The sequence below is a fragment of the Sapajus apella genome, unplaced genomic scaffold (assembly GCF_009761245.1).
Source record: "Sapajus apella isolate SASKATOON/1434 unplaced genomic scaffold, GSC_monkey_1.0 scaffold9, whole genome shotgun sequence".
Classification (NCBI taxonomy): domain Eukaryota; kingdom Metazoa; phylum Chordata; class Mammalia; order Primates; family Cebidae; genus Sapajus; species Sapajus apella.
The window spans coordinates 22,697,934-22,711,281 of record NW_022436949.1 but is presented as its reverse complement, the minus strand read 5'-3'; positions in this window follow the sequence as shown (position 1 = coordinate 22,711,281).

The window sequence follows — 13,348 nt, the reverse complement described above, 5'->3', positions numbered from 1 at the left end:
TATTAAACAGTCTGCTTATGAAAGTTCTAATCTGCTATCTGTGGCAGACAATGTACCCTGGAGGGCTGCCACCTGGTTCATGTATTTTTAATAATTTCAAGATTGGGTTACTACAGTTTAGATCTACAGTGCTCTTTGTTTTATTGGGTCTGGAGTTAAAATGAGTCACCGTAAAACCAGAATAAGCAATTTCATACAATTAAAAGTAGTATGGGGTGAAGACATCCAATTCACTTGTAATGGGAGCATGTTGTTAAAGACATCTACATTTCAAATGCAAGCTCAATTAGAAATCAACACAAAGTAACAAATACTTGCTTTTAATAATTAATTGTGAAATTTTCCAATGTTAGGGTCGTTTTCACTGAAAAGTATTAATGCTAAACATTATTTTAGAAAATGAGGGAAAGTCAACAAGCTTAAAGTGTTATTTATGCTCCTCCGAATGAACTATGTGAGAAAATATTATTCATTCTAAATGATTATGCCAGGCACCCAGTATGCTACTTTAATAATTAAAGGACATCCCAATTGACTTAGAGAATCAGTATTGCTGGCAAGATGATTCACTCCCAGAGAGAAAACCAGAGTGGAAAGCACAGAGTATCTTTTTGTGATTTTTTTTTTCTGGCAGAAATACCAATTTTTATTTACATTTTAAATTTTCTCCCTTCTCTTTAATATCTTTTTTAATTTATCACTGGTGGTAACAAATGACACTTTGTGCTAGTATGTTTTGAAACTAGAAAAACATCTGACAAAATGTTACCGAAATTGTTTAGCATGTCATAATTTGATGTATTACCAATTTAAAAATCATTGTACTTAGAAATTATAAATATTTATTTTAGTCTATTTCACAATGCCTTCTCAAGAAAGTTTAAACTATTCTATTTTCTTATTAGCAAACACAGAATAAAGGTAAAGGATAAAACTTTTTTAAAATTTCTTAACAGTGACTGAAGTTTACGTAATGTCTTCCAATACACACACACATGCACATACATATGTGTGTGCGCGCGCACACACACACACACACACACACACACTTATACAACTGAAAAGACAATATGCTTCTGGTAGATTCTACTACATAATGATTTTATAAGTTAATATTCATTATACTTTAATAGCTCATTATAAATAACCATATAATATGGCATTCCATTGATGTTCCATAATCTATTTAACTGTCATTTTATATATTGCTTCCAATTTTCCACTCTTACTAATAACATATTTTTACAGAAATATTTATTCAACTTTCTAAATAGATTATTTGAATAAATCCTAAAAGGGAAAGCAATGGGTTCAAGGGGTTCTTGGCACATGTTGCTAAATTATTTTTATAAAGATTCTAACAATTTATACCCTGAAAGCATTATTACTATCATATTTAAAAATGCATGTCACTTTGGTGTTTTAACAATGATATTGAATATAAGTTGGTATTACCTTGATGACCAGTGAGCTTCAACGCAAGCCTGCGTGTATGCTCACATATATTTATTCTTCTATAAAGGTTTTGTTCATGCTTATTTCTCAGTTTTTGGGAATTTGCTCTTTCATATTTGTCTTTCCTCTGTTTGCTGACATTTATCTTTCCCGCTGCTTTAAGGTGGAATAAGCAACATAACATGTCAGTTATGTTGTATTGAATACGAAGAAAGGGCCAGGAAAGGCTTCATATCATCCCTCAGTCTCAGGCCTGGGGCAGTTCTCTGCACTTCAGAACTTAGGGACTATCCAAGAGAACATGGTAGAAAAAAGGCAAGTGGAACTAAGAAATAGAATCATCTATTCTGGATAATAATTTAACTTTTATTTTATAGAGAATGAAAATGAGGTATATAAAACCTTGATAATGATAAGATCAAGAATACAGCTGAAGCTCAGGTCTCCTTACCACATGTTTATAGTGATTGACATTTGGAAAGGCAGAATCTCCTAGATCCCTTTGGCACTGTGCCTCAGGTCTGTCCCAGTCAAAGCCAGAGTCCATCCTTGGTTTGAAGTGAGGAAGAAAGGGTGTTGAGTCTATACCATGGGGAACACCATCAAGTTACTATTTTTCTTCCCTGCTTTTCTTTCAGTTTACTATTTCATTGATGTGCAAACTGTAATTAATATACTGAGAAATTCTGGCTGATTATGTCCTGGGTTTAAGATATGCTCTTATTTAAGACCAACTCATTGCACCACGACTAGAACTGATGTGAACGGAACTTTGCCAAAAATGGCAATGATACGAGTTGATTAACAAGATGTTTTTTCAAAAACACATTAAACTATCAATTCTGATGTACTGATATTTAAAGAGGAGTACTCAAAAGCACAAAGATAAATTACAGTAATTGAATCAAAGAGCAATCAGCAAATGTTTGCACTGAGAACCCACCTGTTTCTTAAACATTCCTGTCTTTGATGGGTCTAACTGGGAGTTTCCAAATCTACATAGTAAAAGTGGTCAGTATTCCTACTAACTTCTGTTTCTTTTTGCACAAGAGAGTTACAGGTTATACTGAACATTTCAATTACAGTCATTTAGATCATTGTGTAGAGAAGAATTCTGAATCCGCAACAGGGACCATCAGAGCTCCAGTGAGCATTTGACTATGTCCACTACATGTCCAGCAGAAGGAAGCAGCAGTCAAATATTTGTCACATCTTTGTGCCACCACCAACATTCAGAAAATGACATGACTGAAATAGTGACTATGGGCACATGAAGAATAGAGATCAATTAGTTTCCCTATATTGTGGATTCAATAGACTTAATTAAACCACATTCTTGGTCCTGTTCGAGGATGCCTGACAGAGAAATAAAAGCCATCTTGAAACCTCCTTCCCATGAATATAGGACCTAACTGTTAATGTCCTTCAAAGAAGCAAAATTCCTAACTTTTCGGTTATCTCCCTTTGTATACTTATATCAAAATTGCCCTTCAACATTTCTAACATATGACACAGAAAAGACTTTACTAGATTCTCGACAGTTCATAGTGAATGTAGCTCACATGAACAATGAGGATAGATGTAACCACAGCTCTCAATTCATTTCTCTTACCAGAAACAGTGGTGGGCTGCAGTTATAAAGCGTTAACTACTGCTATCTCTTAAATAAAATGAAAATAGAAGCCAAAATAAGAATTACGTCTCTCAGGAAAAATAATTTATAAATGACATACAAATATAACCTTAAAATAACTTTCACATTTCTAAAGGAAAAGAAATTTACACTTTGTAAAACATGCAATTTACTAAGAGCTCCTACAATCACAGTGATTCTCATATTAGCATAGACCACATGCACATAACTTTGTAGTCTGGCAGTTTATCGAACCAGTCTTTTTTTGTTGTCGCTATTTAGATCCAGATTTTAACATTCATATATCCTGAAAGAACATGAGTGAATAGACTTGAGTTTGATTCTTTAGAGATAACTTCATATTCAACCCATTATCCCTTTTTGAAGAAAACTGCAGTCACATATTAGTATTCACAGCACACATACAGTTTTCAAGGCATGTGTCAGACCCATGGAAGAAAATAATTCATTATGATGTCTGTGAAAATAGCTCCTGAATCCATTCACCCAGATTTTCTTTTCTGAGTTTGAGATGCACATTTCCAGCCTTCTGGTAGGCACCTGCATCAATATCCCATGTCCCTGTACAGTATCACTAACAACTTTTAACCAGAAAACTCTTGTTTTTTATTCTTCCCTTTCCCATTTATCCTATATGTAGTAAGTCACCGATTCTCTTTCATAATATTGTACTCATTAGTCCTTTCATTCCTGTGGTCCCACCCTCATCACCACAGTAACCACCAAATTAGGAGGCTGAATCCAATCATAAGTTCTACTCTATCCTGTGTATGTTACAAAAAGCTCAAAATAGGTATTAGGTATATAAAATGCAGGCTCACCTAGCACCTTGGTTTAAAGATTCCAAGTCTAAGTTGTCTCATGAAGCAGCTCTCACCACCTACTATCATGTCTGTGACCATGCTAAATGCTGAGGCCAGTGGTAGAAGCAGCTCGCAGAGTCCAAGATTATAGTCCTTCCTTTGTTTTTATTCATAAGCAGCTATGAGAAATGTTCCATTGGCAAGGGCCCTTTCTCAACAATGATGGTGCCTCTTGCAAAACTCCTTAACATTTATGAATATATAGCTTCCTCCCACCACTCCCTGGATTCTGAAGAAAGTTGTTGAAAGACATTGCCCAACAGAAGATCTTAAGAGAGTCCACCTTCTTGTAATCATACATGAAAAATGCTATTTGTCACACTTTGTGTCCAGATCTTGTGAAATATAGCCAGATTAACCAATAAAAGAAACCAGTGTTCTTTGTAGAAATGGTCGCTTCTAGGATTAGGACAGTAAATTTAAAAGATGAGCCTGGAGCACTGTGTAGTGGCAGAATGAGGAAGTGCCCTCAAAAATCACAATGAAGGAGATATATCAGTGGGACACAGTGAACATCAGATGTGCATATTCAAGAGATAATGTCTGATGTACAGATATAACAGATGATGTCCGGAGTGCGGATCAAAGGCTGCACTATTAGGGCACACCACCGATGAAGAGCATCATGATCTTATGAGCTAACCCAATGACTGCCTGTCTGGAATAAGATCAGCATACATGTATCAACTACAGGAACTAAGCAAAAAGTTATCTGAGCATCACCATGGCACAGTTATACTCTCAACTTCAAAAACCACCGGGAGGAAAAAGAAGGCTCTTATCCCAAATTGACCCAGGCTCTTCAGTTGGAATAATAGCAGAGGAAAAATGGGCTTTGTGATTTATTCTGCTAAAGGAGATATCTTTTAAGAAGTAACTTATTTTGCACAAAAGTCCTAATAACAGCTGATGTGGGATTGTAGGTAGAATATATGTGGAGGTGATATAGATAACTCCATTCTCCCATCCTTCATCTTGCTCCTTTCAGGACTTTGTACAATACATGCCTCTGACCTGAGCAGGAAACTGTTTTTGTATTTTGTAGGATTCACTGAGAAATACAAAGCAAACATAGCCCCCTACGTACCCTCTCTGCTGTGCATAAGCAGATCCAATAGTAACAAGAATAATTGTGTTATGTTTCTAAAAACTTCATGAGGAAATGGGTCTCTGGTTAGTAATTAGATAATTAGATGAGTTTATATTTTATGATGATGAGAAGACATGTTCATAACTGTCAACAAAGCTACAAATATATTTTAGACTTAACAAAGAGTGGGCCCACTTTAGATAGCAGAGGATGAGAAGCCCCTGAAGATACAGGTGATGTGTGATGTCACTGAACCAGGGAAGAGGTAGTACCTCAGACCAAAAAAAAAAAAGTTCAAGGTAGCATCATCCTTAACCTCTCTCATTCGTCTGGAGGTTCAGAGATGCAGGCATTCAAAGGGGCATGCTCAGATGATGGTGTAAGTAAGGGACAGAACTTGTCATGAATGTATTTTTACCCAAGGGAATAGATTATAGATTAAGTCTCCCAATATACAGCAGGGGTGGGCAAACTACTAGCCTGCAGACCAAATTCATTTTTGGTTTTTTTTTTTTAATAAAGATGGGGTTTCACCATGATGGCCAGGCTGGTCTTGAACTCCTGACCTCAGGTGATCCACCCACTTCGGCCTCCCAAAGTGCTAGGATTATAGGCGTGAGCCACCGCGCCCGGCCTCTGCCTGTCTTTCTAAAGCTTTACTGGAATTCAGCCGTTTATCCATAGATTGTCTGTGGCTGCTTTCACACTACCGCTAAGGAGATGAGCAGTGGCCAAACAGACAGTTTGGTCCACAAGTCAGAAATACCTACTACCTGCCCCTTTATAGAAAATGTTTGCCAATATGTGATGCAAAGACCAAGATGCAAATCTTCTGGATTATCCAGATTTCTTGTATTTCCTATGATTGTTTTCCTTTTTATTCCTGATTTTTTGGAATCCATATAGAAAAGCACTCAACCTCAGTTAAACTAAACAAGAATAAAATTTGGACCAGCAGGTTAAAGAACAAGCTGCACTCCTGGAACCTGTAATGGGGATAGCAGACAATGCCCAGGGGATGGCGAGAGCTTTTTGTGAAGCTTACATCCCTACCACAAGATTCTCCTCTGGGGCCAACCTCAGGGGGCAGTGTTTCTTTACATATTCTGCCTTTACATCATGGAATTAATTATATATTTCTCATCTGCTTGTGAAAAAAATAAAAGATGTTTACAATAATGAACATAAAACAGAATCATTTTTAAAGAAAATATTAAAGGAGATCCAAAGTCACAGACTAGCTTTTTACTCAGAATCTTACTCCCTGTTGGTCACATGTTTAGAATAAGTTATTTCTCCAAACCACTGTGGCCGAGACCATATTAACCTCATCAGGATACAGTCTGCCAGATGTTAATGATATTTACAGTCCTGGATTCTGTTATAAAATATGAATGGCCATCGTGTGTATTCAGCAGTGCTAGCTGTCATTTTCTCATTATTTATTCATTTATTCAGCAAACATTCGCTGAACACTTTCTCCACACAAGCCCCTGTTCTGGACTTACATTCTCTTTGTGAAGTTTCCCATTTGCGTCAAGCAGCCTTCTCTTGCAGTCCTGAAGCAGTTATTTTACTTCCTAGTTCACTGACCTGAAAATGGAGGCTTTCTAATGTATGTAAGATAAAACTATCAACAAGGTGCTGGCACCTTTATGTTGTCATCATTGAAGAGCTCAGAGAACATTTCACCTGTGCTCCCTGCCTCTTCAAAATTAGCTTCCAAGTAGAGAAAATGGGCAATCAACCGACAGGAAAACAGTAGATGCTCGATAAAGGAAATTTCTTTCATTTTTGAGGGGAAGGCTAGAAGAAAGAAGCCTCAGTGGAGAAAATAGAGGAAGTACATATTAGCTAAAAGGACACCTAATGTTAGACAATAGGAAAACAGTCAAGTGTCTACTCACTGTACCTGGAGAAGCATTATACTGTACAGAAAGTGCTTTTGTAGTCTCTCCTTGAAAACATGGATAAAGTCAGTAAGTGAAGATTTGTGCCAGCCAGTATATCACCATTCCTTCAACAACTACTGATAAGAGTCTCATTATTGGTGTATCAAACTAAACTGACTTCCAAATGATCATTTTCTCTAGAGGCTTGCTTGTTCAGCCTGGGAGTAGACTGGACTCAGATGCCCTAGCAATTACCTTGGAGGGTAAGCAGAGCTGCACACTTCCAATATCCTGGTGAAATTAACATGAAATCTCTTTGCTGTGGAAACAGAGCCCACATGGATGTGCCACTTTAAGTTGGCTAAATGCTTTCTGCTTTGCCAGGAGTAAGAACCAGAAAGAGTTTGTGAAAGTAAAATTTAGTGTGTTAGCTTGAGTCTCTAAGGTGACCAAAGGAGAAATTAGGGAAAAGTCTGATTTAAATAAATGCTTTTGAAAGGAAAGAGGAAAGAGAGAACGAGGAGACAATGTCACTAAAATCATACCGGCTGATTATTTAAATAAAAGGAAAGAACTCCAACTAGATTTCATTTTTTATTGTTATAACTCATACTTAGCTTTCTATTCAAAGCTTCCTAGTCTATACTTGATCTGAAGAACCAAATACATTTCAAGTGTTTAGCTTTACTATAAAATTAGTCAATGTGTAATTACTGAAAAGACATGTTCATAACTATAGGACAAACTACAAAACCGTTTAAAACTCCTTCCATGCTGAGGAAAACATTTATTTCTTCTAGGGTGTCACTTTTTCAAACTAATTTTAGAATCTAGCTGCTTGCTAGGTTTTGTGGAGATTTTCATAAACAAAGAAAGATTACAAATGGTTTTGTGAAATTCTGAAATTACCAGAAGATATATTTTGGACTCATTTCTTTTTATTTTTCTGCGTCCAAATACATGTTCGCCCACATCGTGTTACGCTGAAGTTTTCCTCCAAAGCAAGTGATGAGTAAACCATTTGTTGAGTAAATATTTATTCAACAAATGGTCAATGCTTAATAAAAGGCCACTGAATGCATCTTGAGTATGTGTCCATTGCAAAGGTACCTCATACCTCCTGGGGAATACAAACTACATGAAATATAAATTCTGCCTCTACATGGGATCCAGGAAATAGAACATTAAAGTTGTATAGAAAAATTATCATGAAAATTCAGAATACTACTCTGTTGGGGATTTCAGAGAACTTATTTCTGATAAAACAAGCCTCTGCACTTGAGCTAGAAGGATGTTTAGCTTTAGGTCTTTGGAGACGTAGGACAAGGTCATCATGGGCTGATATATAAAGACACAAGCACAGGGTTGCAAAATACGTATGAAACCTCAGTTCCCAGGAACAGATACAGCATTTATAATGCATGCTACTGAGATTGAAAGGAAGAATAACATAAAAGACAAGAAAGAAAATTATCAATGCAATAATCAGTTTAATGTTTTATTATTTTAACTAAACTGTATCAAAAACCTATAAGATCCAAGAACAAGTTATCCATAAACAAGTAAAACAAAATTTCTACCCTTGAGTTTCTCACAATTTAATGGTGGAGATCAATATATAATTCAATGTTTTCCATATAAGCACTATAATACAGGCACAAATAAGGGACATCTAACTCTGAGGTGGGATGTCAAGGAAAGCTTTCCAAGAAGATACACAAAACTCAGCCTTGAAAGATATAAAGCAGTTATGAGACAGGTAAGGAGGAGTGGATCAGGGAGGTCCTTCAGACACAGGCAAGGACCTGCATGAGCAGGCAGTGATTTGAGATTCTTTTGACTGCATTTATTACAACACACTCCACCTGATATTATTAACTACAGGAAGCAGAAACAGCATTTGTGAAAGCAAGAGTTAGTGTGTTAGCTTGAGTCTCCAAGGTGATCAAGGGATAGATGAGGGAAAAGTCTGGTTTAAGTAAAAAAAAATTTGGTTATTTTGGAGTTTTTGTTTTGTTTTGTTTTAAAGAGGAGTGAATGTCACTAAAACCATACAGGCTAATTCTCTGTTTGAATAAAAGGAAAGAATTCCAAGTAGATTTCATTATTTGCTTATTGTTGTAACTCATACTTAGCTTTCTAGTCAAAGCTTCTTAGTCTATACTCGATCTGCAGAATCAAATACATTTCAAGAAGTATTTAGCTTTAACATAAAATTAGTCACTATGTAATTACTGAAAAGACATGTTCCTAACTATAAAACAAACTACAAAATTCCTTTAAACTCCTTCTATGCTGAGGTGCATGCTTATTTCTTCTCGGGTATCATTTTTTTCAAACTTCTTTCAGGCTTAACAGTTTAACTACAAATCCATTTAAAATATTTGCCTTATTAACACTTGCTTTATAAATAGGACATTAAAATTCCATTCATTCAACAAATATTTATTGAAGCAAGCTTCTCTACACAGTGTGATGCTGTGTTTTCCTTCTTCCCTAGCTTTACTCATGTTGTTTTCTCTGGCTGGCAAGTCAGTTGCCGCCATGTTCACCCATTGAACTTTTATCCACCCATCATAGGCTATCTATTCAAAAACCATCACTTTAATGAAACCCTTACCTATATCTCAAATTCCTCCTGTATCTGTTGAATACCCAATATACTTTCTTTGTACTGTACTCTTTTTTTTTACCTACCACATTTTTTCCTGAATAATTATGTTTATACAAGATATTTCATAAGGACAAATAATGTGTTTTCTGCTACTTTTATTCTTTACGACACAAGGACAATGCTTTGCACCACTACCCTTTGCTAAAATGATTTGACAAGATTGTTCTAAAATAAATCAAGTACATGTGTGGGTCAATATTGCCCCTATTTCCGTGTGTGTGTGTGTGTGTGTGTGTGTGTGTGTGTGTGATGTGCGTGCACACGTGCGTGTGTGTATGATTACTGAGAAGACATGTTCATAACTGTAAAGAAAGCTACAAAACTTTTTAACACTTCTATGCTGTAAAAATGTCATTTCTTTTAGGGTATCATTATCTCAAACTGTTTTCAGGCTTGTTAGAGTTTTCAAAAATTTTCATAAATGAAGGTTTCAAAGTTAGATGGATAGATAGATCTGAAAGCTTCTGCATTTTACCAAAAGAAAGTCAGTAGTAACTTGGAATAGTTTGTTACAGAAAAATGTCATGATTCCTAAGGTAATTACTGAAAAATGCAAGAAAATATAGGTAAAAAGACAATAGAACATTGAAATTATACACTAAAAATATCTGAAGCAAAAGAGGGCATAAAATAGAAATACTAAATTAAAAAAACAATATCAGATACACCGGATATTAAATTTAAAAGTAATATCCAGTATATGTTGCCTACAAGAAACAGCAGGAAGATATAACAACTTTAAATACATAAGCATTCAACATATACAAAAGTGTAAACTGACAAAATTGAAAAAATAAGCTATTAGAGATTTTAATACTTCTTTCTCAGTAATTTTTAAACATACCAAAGATCAACAGATATACGCCATGTATATCTGTTGTGTATCTGACTATAATTACTATTAATAAACTGTATTATTTGAAATTTGCTAACAGAGATCTTAAGTATTCTCACCACATACATACAAAAGAAAGAGATAACTATTTGTGATAACGAATGTATGAATTTGATCGTGATAATTATTTCACAATGTACACATCTAACAAATCATCACATTGTACACAGCTTGAATATATACAATTTCAATTTGTCCATTATGCTTCAATAAAGTTGAGATATAAAGAAATATCAGCAAGGACATAGAAGATTTGAACAACACTATCAACTAATTTGACATAACTGACATCTACAGATGGCTCCTCCCACATGGGAGAAGACAAATTATCAGTATCGCTAATGAAAGAGGGATCTTCATAGCAGATTCTACAGACATTAAAAGAATGAAAAGGGAAAATTATGAACAAATTTTACCAAAAATTTTATCTTCTTAATTTCTTAAAAGGCACAAAACTACCAAAACTGTCTCAAGAAGAAAATAAAAATCAAAATGGACCTCTATAAGCAAGGACATTAAATTAGTGATTTTATCTGAAAATCGATTAATGTAATAGACAATATTAACAAAATAAAATGAAAAACCAGAATGGTAATCTCAAAAGACATCGAGAAAGAGACACATATGTAACAATTACAACTGTGAACCTTCTAATGGCAGATGTAAGAGATAGTTTTTATTATCCTGAGATAGGCAAACTCATTTTGGATAAAATAAAAAAGCAGGAACAATAAGAGAAAAGAAATTATCAAGTGGACTTCACCAAAACTTTTGTTCACCTAAAGGCACTGGTAAAAAAGACACAGATTGGCAGGAATATTTACAAAATGTATATCTGACAAAATGTATCCAGAACATAAAAAGAACACTTAATAATACAAAAGCAATTCAATAAAATTCCAAATGATTTGAATGGATACCTCAGAGAGAGAGAGAGAGAGAGAGAGAGAGACTGACTGACTGACACAGAGAGAGAGAAATGAATGGCCAAAAAGCCAGTGAAAAGATTCTCAACATCACAGGTTATAAAGGAAATGTCACTTAAAATCGTTGCACATATAACTAAGTAGCTAAAATTACATCAACTGACAATATCAAATGTTGACAAGGTGAAACAACAGAAATTCTTACAAATTGCTGGTGGGAATGTAAAATTTTATAGCCACTTTGGAAATCAGTTTGGCAGTTTCTTCAAAGTTAAATGTAAATTCACTATATGAACCAGAATTCCACTCATAGATATTTGCCCAAGAAAAATTAAAGCATTTATCCACACAAAGACCTTTAAACCGATATTTATGGCAGTATTATTCCTAGTAGGTAAAGAATGAAACAACCCAAATGTTCATCAAGTGGTGAATGGGTAAACACAATGTGAAAAAGCCACACAAGGAAATACAAATACTCAATAAAGAAAAAAGTGTTGCTATACACATGATTAAACCTCAAAAATATTATGCTAACTTAAAGAAGCCAACAGGACACATACTGTATGATTCCTATTATGTATTTTAGAAAAAATAAAACTGTAGCAATAGAGTAGACCAGAGATTCAGAATATGATGTTTGATTGTGAAGGGATATGAATCTGCTCTCTGGGAGTGACGAAGATGTTCTAAACCTTGACTGCTGCGGTAGTTGAACGGCTTTACATATTTGCCAAAATTCATTGACTTTATTCCTAACATATGTGTCTTACAGTACGTAAGACACATACCTTATTAAGTTATAAAAAATACATAGAATACTAAATTGCTTTTGTTTTAAGCAACTGTCTCTAAAAAAAGGAAAAGGAATTGTTGCATGTTATAATGCTTTTGACAAACTGATGCTGACATTTTAACTTTGATAAGGATGACATCAGGTAACTTTTATATTATACAAAAAGAACCCACAGACTCAGACATAAAATAATAAATATTTCATTGAAGTGGAAAATCTTTTACAGTATTTGTCAATTTTGGTAAAATTTCAGATTCTTAAGACATGACAAAAATTTGAGCATGACTTAAGGGAAGATCATGGAAAGAGAAGAAATCACCACAACAGCCACATGGGGAATTAGATAGAAGATAAAATGAGCGAAGCTGGGAATATTTATCTGTGAAGAAAGTATTAGCTACTCCAGGAAACAAAGGGAAGACATGGAGGAAACCAAGGAGGAAAAGTCTGAAGCTCAGGAAACCAGAAAACTGATCACTGGAATTTAAGTTACCCTGCAACTGACTTTGACTCTGGTTTGCTAAGTGATAATGAAAGAGCACACATTTGAGGAAGTATATGGACAAAACAGCTAAACAATGGAGGAACTATGAAATACAAACACAGGAAATAGCTTCAGGATATTAGAAATGGAAATATGCATGATAAAGCAGCTCTGGTGCTCCAAGCCATGAAGGTCAAATATTATGCAAGAATATTTTAATATTAATCCCCAGTTAAAATTTTATATTTTTGAATCTCATTATCAAAATCTTCACAGCACATTCACTTTCTGTTATTCAGAACCATTATTGTGAATATTTTATTTCCACTCAACAGATCCTAGAAATCAAAAGTCTTCCTAGTTTAATTAGGAGTTGATGTGAATTAAGAAGTAGGAAGAATCATCAGAATCAGCTATCTACTTTTAAGGAGCTCTAAGTATGCACCTCACCTTTTACTAATCATGAAATCTTTGTGTCTATTTAGTACATGTGTTGAGTGATCGGATAGGTTTTCCTAAGCAAGTGCTTGGGATTGCAGAAGCCTGGAGTTGGAAATCAATTGTTAGTATTACTGCTAGAAGGTCCTGCTGGGAACACTGTGGACCCCTCAGGGGTGAC